The sequence below is a fragment of the Hyperolius riggenbachi genome, chromosome 11 (assembly GCF_040937935.1).
Source record: "Hyperolius riggenbachi isolate aHypRig1 chromosome 11, aHypRig1.pri, whole genome shotgun sequence".
NCBI lineage: Eukaryota > Metazoa > Chordata > Amphibia > Anura > Hyperoliidae > Hyperolius > Hyperolius riggenbachi.
The window spans coordinates 240,883,899-240,896,343 of record NC_090656.1 but is presented as its reverse complement, the minus strand read 5'-3'; the positions used below and the strand labels follow the sequence as shown (position 1 = coordinate 240,896,343).

The following is a 12,445-nucleotide window of genomic DNA, read 5'->3' as shown; positions in this document are numbered from 1 at the left end:
GTTTCTCTCCGCTGGGGAGAACCTGCGGGAGAAGTAGGCGCATGGGTGAAGTTTACCCTGCAAACCGGAACGCTGAGACAGCACAGCCCCCACCCCCACCTCAGAGGCATCAACTTCTATTATGAATGGGAAGGTGACATCTACGTGTCTCAGGATGGGAGCAGAACAGAACAGTTTCTTTAGGGTACTGAAAGCCGAGAGAGCTTCCTCGGACCAGTGGTGAGTATCAGCCCCTTTCTTAGTGAGTCTAGTGAGGGGCGCAACCACTGTAGAGTACCCCTTAATAAATCTCCTGTAGTAATTCGCAAAACCCAGGAATCTCTGAATGGCCTTCAGACCCACAGGCTGTGGCCAGTCCAGTACAGCAGAGACTTTCCCAGGGTCCATAGAGAGGCCCGAGGTAGATATTACATACCCTAAAAAAGCTACAGAGGTCACCTCAAAGATGCATTTTTCCAGTTTGGCGTACAATTAATTCTGTCTTAGTCTTTCCAGCACATACTTGACATGTCTCCGATGTTTGGCAAGAGTGGCTGAAAAGACTAGTATATCATCAAGATATACTAACGCAAATTTACCCAAAATTGGTCTAAAAACCTCGTTAATTAGCTCCTGGAAGACGGCCGGGGCGTTGCACAACCCGAAGGGCATCACTAAGTACTCGTAATGCCCATCGGGTGTATTGAAGGCCGTCTTCCACACGTCACCGTCCCTGATGCGCACCAGGTTGTATGCACCCCTTAAGTCAAATTTCGAGAAAATTTTAGCAATGGTGATCTGAGAGAATAAATCGTCAATCAGAGGTAGTGGGTAACGATTTTTCACAGTGATCTTATTTAGACCCCGATAGTCAATGCAGGGATGGAGGTGTTAAAAGAAAATAAAAGTACTCATGAGACATTCCTCGTTCAGTTGCCAAAACCTTAGAAATCTTTATTCACTCAGCTGAGGACCCTTTTATATACTAGCATTTATTAAAGGGGAAACAGGCTAGCTGCAGCCCGGCTAGTCACAAAAGGGGAGAGACTTCCTTTCTCGGTAAATCTTTATACCCCAGTTAACATGCTAATATATTCCTCCCTCCAAACAGTCTGTAATCCCATAAGTCCAATGAGCAATGTCCACTTTCTTCTTCTGGGTGTGTCCGGTCCTCCTCTGTGTCCTTCATAAATAATTTAGAAGTCAACAGGAACGAGAAATCTTCTGTTCACCAGTTTCCTGTTTCGTTTCTCTCACCTTCAGGAAACTGGTTTAGACTGGCCCCTTCAACCTGCTCATTCTGCGCCTGGCACAGAATGACACTGGGGGGAGGTTTTGAAGATTGTTCTGGTCTTTTACTGTGAAGGAATATAGAAAGCTGTGCACAGTGAATGGTTCAAAACATATATTCAGTGATATCGTGATAACTCCTTGGTTAACTTAAAGTGTCACTCTAACACAATAATCTAATCTTGTGCATGTGGACTATATAGTCACATAGGTTACACAGGATATACATGATATACAGGGTATACATAAAGATTAACAGATTTAATTATAAAATTCTTTCCACAGAGGCCTCCATCTTTTTTTTAACAAAAAAGAACCCAGCGCCCGCAGGTGACCAGGAGGGGCGGATAAATCCCTTAGCTAAATTTTCTTTGATGTACTCCTGCATTGCCAACTTCTCTGGCCCGGACAGATTATAAAGGTGACCCCTAGGAGGCATACAACCAGATATTAAGTCAATAGGACAACCAAAGGGACAGTGAGGGGGTAATCTGTCTGCTGATTTCGGACAAAAGACATCAGCATAATCTTTATACTGCTCTGGCAATCCTTCCACCTGAATCAGGTATCAGGTATATATCTGTATCGTTGATGATTCTGCAGATCATCAACGATCAGATTCTCTCTGTGTGCTGACACCGATCGTTACAGAACGGCAGACCTGAAAAACAAAATGGACGCACTTAACAGCTGTCTTGATGCACTCACCACCTCGGTGGAAAATTTCATCAGGGTGCTGGACGGTCATCAGACCAAGATCACAGCATTGTCTGGGTCCATACATGTCCTTCAGACGGCTGTAAACACAGTACGATCTCCTCCAGTTACAGACTTACGCATGTCTGTACCCGAAAGGTTTTCTGGTCATAGATCTAACTTTCAGAACTTTAAAAATCGAGTAATGTCATATTTTGAACTGAGACCCAATTCATCAGGAACTGAGACACAGAGAGTTACTTTTATTAAGACCCTTCTGTCAGGAGATTCTCAGACTTGGGCATATAGCCTGCAGGAAGGGCATGAGGCTTTAACGTCAGTTGAGGAATTTTTCAAGGCCATGGCCATAATTTACGATGATCCGGACATTGCCTCTACTGATGAGCGGAAGCTCAAGACTTTGCGTCAAGGCAAGGATCCGGTAGAAGTTTATGCAGCTGAATTCAGGAAGTGGTCTGTGTCAGCTAGATGGGGGTCACTTGCACTATTAGACTGTTTTTTATCAGGGTTGTCAGACGCAGTCTCGGATTTGCTGTTGGGACACCCTGAACCAAAAACTATTGATGAGGCTATCGCTTTAGCAGTACGGGTTGATCGCCGATTACGCTATCAGAAACAAACCCGCGGTAAGAACATGTCTCCTACGCCTCTCCTCTCACCCGTCTCACCTCCGCCAGAGCCAATGCAAATTGGACAGTCCAAATTGACACGGGTGGAGAGGAATCGCAGGAAAACAGAACAGCTCTGTTTATACTGTGCAGAGGAGGGTCATAAGGTGCAGAATTGTCCCAAGAAGTCGGGAAACGCTGCCGCCTAGGTGTAGTCAGAGGTAATACCCTAGGCGCGCAGTCTTTACCTCTAAACAACAATCGTTTGCTCCTTCCCTGTTCAGTCACATGGGAGGGCCAGACTGTTACCACTGAAGCTTTCGTAGACATTGGTTCAGCAGCTAACTTTATAGATTACGAGTTTGCAAAAAAATTGGGGATTCCTATACTCCCATTAGACCAACAGGTTTTGGTCACTGCTGTAGATGACTCTCCTCTGCAAAGTAGACATCCTCTGTCTCGAACCCCGAATTTGAGGTTCAGTGTTGGGGTGCTACATAAGGAGAATCTGCAGTTTCTGGTTCTGCGTATGGCAACCTCTACCGTCATTCTTGGCATGCCATGGTTACAACTTCACTCTCCTCAGATAGATTGGGTTTCAGGTCAGCTAACGAGCTGGTCTTCCCATTGTTATGATCATTGTTTAGCGAAAGTAACCGTGGGTAACACCAAGATTCGGTTTAAAGGTGTGCTAAAACAATACGCAGAATTTGCTGACGTGTTCTGTCCCAAATCAGCAGTTAGACTTCCCCCCACTGTGCCTTCGACTGTCCCATCGATTTGAGGTCTGGTTGTATGCCTCCCAGGGGTCACCTCTATAATCTGTCTGGGCCTGAGAAGCTAGCTATGCAGGAATACATCAGACAAAACTTGGCTAAAGGGTTCATCCGTCCCTCTTGTTCACCGGCAGGGGCAGGATTCTTTTTTGTAAAAACAAAAAGATGGAGGCCTCCGTCCCTGCATTGACTATCGAGGCTTAAACAAGATCACAGTGAAAAATCGTTATCCGTTACCCTTGATTGACGATTTATTCACCCAGGTTACCAACGTCAAGATTTTCTCAAAGCTAGATCTGAGAGGTGCTTACAACCTAGTTCGCATTAGGGATGGTGACGAATGGAAGACGGCCTTTAAAGAGTAACTGTCAGGCTGCAAAAGCTAATTTAAACCTCTATTCTCCTGTGTTAAACAGTTTAGAAGGAAGCCAAAAAGGCAATACTGCAGTTAAAAATCTTTCTTACTTTAGATGTTTGCTGACAGCAAGGCTCCATATTCCCAGGCTCCGCAAGGAGGACGCAAGCCGAATAACAGATACTGCAAAGCATTCTGAGGCCCTCCCCTGGCTGCAGTGTGAGGCTCAAGTTTCAACAGCATGTAACAGTCTAGCTCACAGCACTAATAAATCTCAGGCAGAGTACACTGCAGGAGTCCGCTATTGTTCCTAGCCACATGGCTAATTAATATTCACTGCACAGTAGTGTTATTCATTGCCAGCGTTTGTGAGAGTGGAATCATCAGGAAGCAGGCAGGACATGACGACACATTTGGCTTCATAGGAGACAGACAAACATGGAACCTGCCATGAGCTGTCAGGAGCATCATTCTCTGCAAATACTATATCAAAATTATGTGAAGTACAAATGTGTACAGTGAAATGCATATGTAATGTAAGTACAGCCAATCTTTAGCTACTGATATATGTGTTTATTTTCTCTGAGACCTTATACCTAACAGCTCCTCTTTAACCAGTGCTGGTCGTAATGGAGAAAGCTACGCTTACGGATCATTACGCGTAATTTTACGCTATTACGCATTACGAAATTACGCTTACGGCATAGACATTCAATTTCGGTACATGTCTATAATTACGCATAGCACTTACGCAATTACGCGTAAGTATACCGTAATTCAGGTTATTACGTTATAGGCTTACGCGTAAAATCCTACTAGCAATTAATGCGTAAGGTCATGCTGCCAAGCGGAAAAGTTGACGCATGGATCAATGTTAGGTAGCCGCCGACTTTAAGGGTTAATAGCAAAGCCCCCTTAAGTGCTAAGAGCCTCAAATTTGGAGAATATATTAAGGAGATCAGAAGGAATAAGAGGAAAAATTTTTTTTTCAAAAAGACCTTATAGTTTTTGAGAAAATCGATGTTAAAGTTTCAAAGGAAAAATATATACATTTAAAAACCCGCCGACTTTAACGGTTAATAGCAAAGCCTGCTTAAAATTTAGGAACACCAAATTCACAGGGTATATTAAGGGGATCAGTGGGAATAAGAGGAAAAAAATGTTTCAAAAAGACCTTATAGTTTTTGAGAAAATCGATTTTTAAGTTTCAAGGGCGAAAATGTCTTTTAAATGCGGAAAATGTCAGTTTTTTTTGCACAGGTAACAATAGTGTTTTATTTTCATAGATTCCCCCAAGTGGGAAGAGTTTTACTTACTTCGTTCTGAGTGTGGGAAATATAAAAAAAAAACGACGTGGGGTCCCCCCTCCCAGACCTCTTTAACCCCTTGTCCCCCATGCAGACTGGGATAGCCAGAATGCGGAGCACCGGCCGCGTGGGGCTCCGCACCCTGACTATACCAGCCCGCATGGTCCATGGATTGGGGGGTCTCGGAAGGGGAGGGGCAGCCAAGCTTTCCCCTCCCCCTCCGAGCCCTTGTCCAATCCAAGGACAAGGGGCTCTTCTCCACCTCCGATGGGCGGTGGAGGTGGAGGCCGCGATTTCCTGGGGAGGGGTTCATGGTGGCATCTGGGAGTCCCCTTTAAAAAGGGGTCCCCCAGATGCCCACCCCCCTCCCAGGAGAAATGAGTATAGAGGTACTTGTAGTACCCCTTACCCATTTCCTTTAAGAGTTAAAAGTAAATAAACACACAAACACATAGAAAAAGTATTTTAATTGAACAAAAAACATAACCACGAAAAAAGTCCTTTAATATTCTTAATGAACCATTAATACTTACCTGTCCCTTTAAAAGCCAGTTCCCACGCAATATCCTCGGAAATATACTAATCAGTTACAATGTAACAAAGTTATTACAATGTAACAACTTTGTTACTTTGTAACACCACCGCACCCGACGTCACTCGCCGCTCACCCGCCGGCCGCCGCATACACGCTAGTCCCCGCCGGCTCCCGCCGTCCACTCCGCCCACACCTGTCACTCATATACATGCTGGCACCCATGGGTGCCAGCATGTATATAGGTGACATGTGGGAGAGGCGGGGAGGGCAGCGGAGCCGGCGGGGACTTAGCGTCCCTTCACCCGACAGAGCTCTGAGCTATATTAGCTCAGAGCTCTCGAAAGCATCTTTGTATTTGGGCTCCAAGGAGCCCCATTGGTCCTTAGCAGACCAATGGGGTTCCTTCAAATCAGAAGGAACCCCATTGGTCTGCTAAGGACCAATGGGGCTCCTTGGAGCCCAAATACAAAGATGCTTAGAGAGCTCTGAGCTATAGCTCAGAGCTCTGTCGGGTCCTGCAGCACAGACGCGGCGGCGGCGGCGGCGGTGAGTGACGTCGGGTGCGGCGTAGTTACAATGTAACAAAGTTGTTACATTGTAATAACTTTGTTACATTGTAACTGATTAGTATATTTCCGAGGATATTGCGTGGGAACTGGCTTTTAAAGGGACAGGTAAGTATTAATGGTTAATTAAGAATATTAAAGGACTTTTTTCGTGGTTATGTTTTTTGTTCAATTAAAATACTTTTTCTATGTGTTTGTGTGTTTATTTACTTTTAACTCTTAAAGGAAATGGGTAAGGGGTACTACAAGTACCTCTATACTCATTTCTCCTGGGAGGGGGGTGGGCATCTGGGGGACCCCTTTTTAAAGGGGACTCCCAGATGCCACCATGAACCCCACCCCAGGAAATCGCGGCCTCCACCTCCACCGCCCATCGGAGGTGGAGAAGAGCCCCTTGTCCTTGGATTGGACAAGGGCTCGGAGGGGGAGGGGAAAGCTTGGCTGCCCCTCCCCTTCCGAGACCCCCCAATCCATGGACTATGCGGGCTGGTATAGTCAGGGTGCGGAGCCCCACGCGGCCGGTGCTCCGCATTCTGGCTATCCCAGTCTGCATGGGGGACAAGGGGTTAAAGAGGTCTGGGAGGGGGGACCCCACGTCGTTTTTTTTTTATATTTCCCACACTCAGAACGAAGTAAGTAAAACTCTTCCCACTTGGGGGAATCTATGAAAATAAAACACTATTGTTACCTGTGCAAAAAAACCTGACATTTTCCGCATTTAAAAGACATTTTCGCCCTTGAAACTTAAAAATCGATTTTCTCAAAAACTATAAGGTCTTTTTGAAAAAAAATTTTTTCCTCTTATTCCCACTGATCCCCTTAATATACCCTGTGAATTTGGTGTTCCTAAATTTTAAGCAGGCTTTGCTATTAACCGTTAAAGTCGGCGGGTTTTTAAATGTATATATTTTTCCTTTGAAACTTTAACATCAATTTTCTCAAAAACTATAAGGTCTTTTTGAAAAAAAATTTTTTCCTCTTATTCCTTCTGATCTCCTTAATATATTCTCCAAATTTGAGGCTCTTAGCACTTAAGGGGGCTTTGCTATTAACCCTTAAAGTCGGCGGCTTTTTTTATATTATACGGGAGCGTAATATTACGCGATTACGGCAGACTGTGTAATTTCAATGGGAGTTTACTGTCTTACGCGTAATTTGTTACGCGTAAAACGTAACCCTACGGTCTACGCGTAATTAATTACGCGTAATACCGTAACCTTACACGTAACGCTTACGGTGCATTTGTAGTGAATTACGATGCGTAATTACGCTAATGCGTAATTTCGGCCCAGCACTGTCTTTAACACGCCCGACGGGCATTACGAGTATCTGGTGATGCCCTTCGGGTTGTGTAACGCTCCGGCCGTCTTCCAGGAGTTGATTAATGAGGTATTCAGGGAGGTGTTGGGGAAGTTCGTCCTAGTCTATCTGGACGATATACTGATTTTTTCATCCAATCTCTCGGAACACCGCAAGCATGTCAGGTTTGTTCTAGAGACGTTAAGACAGAATCTGCTTTATGCCAAACTGGAGAAATGCCTCTTCGAGGTGACCTTGGTTGCCTTCTTGGGGTACATTATCTCTACATCCGGCCTCTCTATGGATCCAGGGAAAGTTTCTGCTGTCCTGGAGTGGCCTCAGCCTGTAGGACTGAAGGCACTCCAGAGATTTCTGGGTTTTGCCAACTACTACAGGAGGTTCATAAAGGGGTATTCTACCATAGTCTCGATCCTCACCAGTCTCACCAAGAAAGGGGCTGATACTCACCACTGGTCAGCAGAGGCCCATGCTGCCTTTTCTACACTGAAAAACCTGTTCTGTTCTGCACCTATATTGAGACATGTTGATGTCACTTTTCCTTTTATCGTGGAGGTTGATGCTTCAGAGGTGGGGGTGGGAGCTGTATTGTCTCAGAGATCAGGCTTACAGGGCAAACTCCACCCATGTGCCTACTTTTCTCGTAGGTTTTCACCCGCAGAGAAAAACTATGACATAGGCAATCGGGAGCTTTTAGCCATCAAATTAGCTTTTGAGGAATGGCGACATTGGCTAGAAGGTGCAGAACATACTATCACAGTTTACACTGATCATAAGAATCTGGAGTACATAGAGGGTGCCAAGAGACTTAGCCCCCATCAGGCCCGGTGGTCCCTGTTCTTTGCAAGATTCAGATTTGTAATTACGTATGCTCCTGGTCGTAAAAACATCAAGGCGGATGCCTTGTCCAGGTGTTTCGAGCCCGAGACAGTACAGCCCTCAGCCCCTGAGACCATTCTACCTCAGAAGGTAGTTCTTGCAGCCACTGAGACTTGGAAGGATTGGACAGTCACTCTGAGTCCTTACCAACAGGATGTTCCAGAGGGGAAGCCTGATGGGGTCACATTTGTACCACTGCCTTTCCATCTACAACTCTTGCAACTGTTTCATTCCCATAAAAATGCTGGTCATCCCGGGGCCACCAGAACTTAGCATTTACTGGGCAGATGTGCTTGGTGGCCTTCTGTAACGATCGGTGTAACACAGAGAGAGTCTGATTATCAGTGATCTGCAGTATCACCGAGAATGCAGAATATACCCGATTATTGATGATGTGCAGTATCACCGATAATCAGATATATCTTCTAACCTCTGGACACCTGAGATATGAGAGTGTTTGGTGCAACAGTAATACTTTGAGGCAAGCACCCGGAGAATGGGTGCTAGACAGTAGGATCTACTGATAAGAATAGCTTCCTTCCACCAGCCTGCTGCTCCCCAAGGAGCGAAGCCAGACTGAGACAGTGGGAAGGACAGAGCGTGAGTGACACCAGTGGTGGAGTGTCACTGACAGATCTGTGAACTATCTCCTAACAGAGGAGATAGTTCTCGAGGTCGGACAAGCCAGGTCGTTAACACACGGACAGACAAAGTAGGCAGATACAGAATCCAGAGACTAGCCAGGTTTCGGCAACAGAGAATCAGAAAGATAAGGTACAAAATCAGAGATCAGGAGAATGGTCAGAAATGCAGAGGGTCATAACAGATAATCAACAATGCCTAAGCTTGAGTGTGAGCTCCAAGATTCTCACACTCCACGGACTAAACTAGATAATACAAATAATACAGATGGTACAGAAATCCTAGACTAAGGTGTGAGTTCCATGGCCGTCAACACCTTGGAAACTGGTCTAGATAACAATACAAATAGTAACTGAATTCCTAAGCTAAGGTGTGAGCTCCGTGATCATCAACACCTTTGGAAACTGACTAATAAACACAGATACTGACAAGGTCTGAGTGCTACCACGTAGTGATCGCAACGCCAGACACCAGAGAACTGACCAGCACCCAGTATATATACTCTCCCTGAGTGTTCAGTTGATCAGTATTAGCAGTGACACCATTTCACCAGGTGTCAGCTGCAACCAGGACCTCAGAGAGTCCGGTCTGTTAGCAGCCAGTGGTCTATCCCTTTGGCTGCAGTACAGTTCACCATCTAATACTGCTTCCCTGGTTACCAGGTCCGTTCTATCTAAGAGATAGTTTCTGCACTGCCCAGGGCCACCTGCCTCCCAGGTGGCTCTTGACCGAGTCACTTATATCTCTTGCTCCTCAGGAGATAGCCTACAGTTCATCAATCACATTACTCACTAGGTGTCCAGAGGTTAGTCATACCTGTATTATTCGTGATTCTGCAGATCATCCATAATCAGGTATATATCTGTATCGTTGATGATTCTGCAAATCATCAACAATCAGATTCTCTCTGTGTGCTGACACCGATTGTTACACTACCAAAGTAATTTCACAAAGAAAAAATGAGGAGTCATGATCTCTATTCACAATAATCTCCCGATAACTGAGCACTCCATTATAGAAGATGATCAAGGTCATTTCATAATCCTCCATTGCTCTATACAAAACACCAAACTGACTTTGGTAAACTTATATGCCCCCAATTCAGGACAAAAAAAATCATACAGAATGTAATCAAGAAGGCAAAAAACTTCCCTGCAGCACGATTAATCTTAGGTGGCGACTTCAACCTCTGCCCTAACCCTCTGCTTGACTCTTCGAACAAAAATAGTCCAGATCACCAATCCAAACCTTATTTCACAATAAGATATCTACGACATCTGGAGAGCTCAACACAGCGAGGAAAGGGACTTTATGTTCTACTCTCCAGTCCATAAATCATACTTGTCACGGACGGTTGCGGACGCGTCCTGGAACCGCCCATGAAGAAAATGCGATCGCACTCGATTCTCTGCATCGATTGCGGTTCAGATCAATAGAGTCTGGATTGGTTGTCTAGGGGCTACCGGTAGCAACCTGGAGTTTCTCTTCCTCCCAGCTGTCACGGAACAGCCGGAAGGAACGTCGGCGAATCTGGCCGATTCACCGTCGACTTTCCGATGTCTTGGTCGGATTTGCCAGTCATTGCAGCAAGCAGAACCGACAGTCCTCTTTTTTTTTTTAAACTACAAGTTTTTTTTTCTCCCCTGCCTAACTTAACTGCAGGATGGCTCTTTTAATATGCTAATGAGCAGGAACAAACCCTTGAGTTCAGGAAGCTAATACCAGCAGGGGGCTATTCAAAACCTGCTTTCCCCCCAGACTGGCCAGAGCCATATACTGTAGACAGAATAAGAAAGCATGGAGTTTAGGATTTTGAGCATGTTTAAGCCATACCGTTCAGGTGGGAAATGTGAAAGTTATATCATTCTGCTGGTCTGGATCTTGTGAGTATTTTGATATTAAATTGGGGCCATTGGCATAACCAGAACTCGGGGGATTCCACCATTTTTTTAACTGGGCATGCAAACATGCCCAAGTTTGGTATCATATGAACTGGCCTAGTCTGAGAAATATGAATATGTAATTATTATTTGTGTGCCGGCCGCGTAGGTCGGCCTACAGAAAATGTCAGGGTTATGGGGCTGGTGAAAGCCCCTGCCCAGATGTGATTACCATAATCCGGCCCAGGGGCCGACTCTGGAAGCCCGCCTCTGAACTCAGCTCCATTAAAAGTGAATGAGCTGCCCGGGCAATTTAGTCCTCCACATTCCATCTATATGAGAGCGGTCTGGTGTTAGCCAGAGGACACATGGCTAGCGGGCATCTTGATCGGCCATCTTGTCTGAACTGAAACAAAGGACATTTTCCATTTTGCTTGGATTTTAAATTGAACCTAAACAAAGGACTTTACCAAGGAACTTTGATTTGTCCCACTAAAGGACATCTTTCCAGAAACTAAGTATTTTTTCTCCCTTTCTTTATTTTCCTACTGTGTTATATCATGTCTCAATAATTGTTGATTTTAATAATTGTCTGTATATATTAATTATTTATATTGCCATGAATAAAAGACTTTTTTAAAGTCATTCACTGTTCCGCTACCCTGCTTTTCAGCCATACACAGAAACTGATCCCAGGTCTCTGGAGAGACGCTACTACTATTGTTGATATCTAGACAGAATACAGTGTGTTTTAACCGTTTTATTTGCAGGATCAGTCAGTCAGTCAGTCAGTCGGGTCCACTGGCCAATACCAGAGGTGGTGGCAGTTATATCCTGAAATCGTGTGTAAGTTGTATTTCCGTAACCCCATAGGCTCCCTTCTGGTCGGGCTGCTGCCCAAATTTATGTCGGTTTCTGCGCAAAGATCGCGACCAAACAGGGGCGTAACTAGGCCCCACTGGGCCCCCCTGCAGAATTTCTGAGCGGGCGCCCCCCCCCCCCCCCCGGGCCGTTTTGTGGGGGTTGGAGGGGATGCAGCATGAGGAGAAAGCCATGCAGCAATTCGGCGGGGAGGGGGGAAGGTCCCCCCCTCCCTCCGGGGCTCTCCCCTCTGCGCTCCCCTTCGCCTTAAATCTAAGTCCGGGCAGTGTCTGGGCAGCGGCGGGCAATCTTCGGGTGATCCGGATAGTAGTTATCCAGGTGACACCCAGTACTGCTGTGCTGTGCGGGCTGGGCGGAGGATCAAGCTTACCCTTCTGACGTCTTCTCCGGCCGTCCCTCGGCGCCTCCCACGATGCGTTCCACTCGGCGCTCACGTGACTTCAAACACTTCCTCCTTCAACCCGGAAGGAGGAAGTGTTTGAAGTCACGTGAGCGCCGAGTGGAACGCATCGTGGGAGGCGCCGAGGGACGGCCGGAGAAGACGTCAGAAGGGTAAGCTTGATCCTCCGCCCAGCCCGCACAGCACAGCAGTACTGGGTGTCACCTGGATAACTACTATCCGGATCACCCGAAGATTGCCCGCCACTGCCCAGACACCGCCCGGACTTAGATTTAAGGTGGAGGGGAGCGCAGAGGGGCAAGCCCCGAGGTG

At 46.0% G+C, this 12,445-nt stretch overlaps 2 protein-coding genes across 4 annotated transcripts in view; one reads left to right on the top strand and one right to left on the bottom strand.

The window, feature by feature from the left end:
• Positions 1-12,445, bottom strand: part of LOC137538746 (low choriolytic enzyme-like) — a 1,161,243-nt gene that overhangs the window by 527,162 nt on the left and 621,636 nt on the right. The window lies entirely within an intron of this gene.
• The window catches only part of LOC137537974 (astacin-like metalloendopeptidase), a 192,307-nt gene that overhangs the window by 729 nt on the left and 179,133 nt on the right, over positions 1-12,445 (top strand). The window lies entirely within an intron of this gene.